Consider the following 1,547-nt stretch of genomic DNA (forward strand, 5'->3'; position numbering starts at 1 on the left):
ATTATATGTCGAATAGTATAAGGACCTTAATCCAATCTACAAAAGTTTTGATTCGAAATAGTTCGATAATCCCTGAGGGAAGTTTTATAAGAAATGTCTTAAATTGACGGTGTATGGGGAAAGTCGTAAAGAAAAGCACGACAAAAACTTTGCTAAGAACACTTATCCTCCTGTATTTTTATCGCTTTCGGCTGATTTTATATAATATATATATATATGAGTTAAGTTAGGTAGGGAGGAACCAGAGAAAAATTACGTCATAAATGTAACACAGGTATGTATTATGTTTTGGGGATGATGACGTGAGGTTTAAGATGATTTTTGTGAAAAATGTAATTGATAGAGACGATGATGATATACGGTGTAGCGTGATCTGTTTTAGAAATAATGTAGTTGAGGTAGATGATGTAGAGTGAAGGACGATCGCCCTTCATCCTACATCATCATAATCTATTTGCCTTGTAAATAATGCAGTTGAAATAAGTGATAATGATGTAGGATGATCTGCTTTACAAATAATGTAAATGATACAGGTGATGATGATGTTGGGTGTAGGGTGATTTCTTTGTAAATAAAGTAGATGATACAGGTGGTGGCGTTATAGGGTGTAGCCTGATCTGTTTTGTAAATAATATAGTTGTTATCGGTGGTAATGATGTAAGGTTTAGCATGATGTTTTGTAAATAATGTAGATGATATAGGTAATTTTGTTATAGGGTGTATCAGGATTTTTCGCAAATAATGTAGACAATGATACATTACACATTATACATTTATATCATTTACAAAGAATCGTAATACGTAATCATCATATCCTATGACTTTTTGTTAATATAGATAACATAGATGATAGTGTAGAATGTATAACGACATTTCGTAGACGATTGTTTTTGAACAATACGCTATAGATTTGTTAGATGATAATGATAACGCAACCTACATTATTATCATCATCTATATATAATTTATTTGGTAAAAAAAATAGATGGTTAGGATGATGATGATAATGATATACAGTGCATCGTGATTTTTTACATGTTGGTATTTTTATGAAAAATATGTTATACACATAATGTATATCGTGATGTATTTATAGATAATCCATGCCATAAATAACATAAATCAAGTCTGCGATCTAGTAAAATTAGTTTTTTTTAATAAATATTTTTGACAATTTTTCACAAAATTATCGATTTTATAACATAAATTTCGATATTTTAGAATTTAGGATGAATTTATTTAGAATTTATTTATGAAGATAACTTATTCTTCCCTTTCAATTCGTTGATGCATTCTTTGATATCTACCAAAATTTTTTATAATTTTTAATCTTTAAAAAATAATATTTTAAGCCTTCAAAGATTAAAATCTGGCTTTCAAACAAAATAAAACTTTAAAATTATAAAATACAAACATTAAGAAAAAAATCCAGCAATAAGTTGCGTAACTTTTCCAGCAAAACTTAAAATTGCGTGTGGCGTCATCTGTTGCGAGAATTTAATTAATTTTATATGTTATTAATTATTATAAAGTGGCAAAATGCTTGA

Source organism: Centruroides sculpturatus, unplaced genomic scaffold (genome assembly GCF_000671375.1).
Source record: "Centruroides sculpturatus isolate CEXI.00-Female unplaced genomic scaffold, Cexi_2.0 scaffold732, whole genome shotgun sequence".
Taxonomy (NCBI): domain Eukaryota; kingdom Metazoa; phylum Arthropoda; class Arachnida; order Scorpiones; family Buthidae; genus Centruroides; species Centruroides sculpturatus.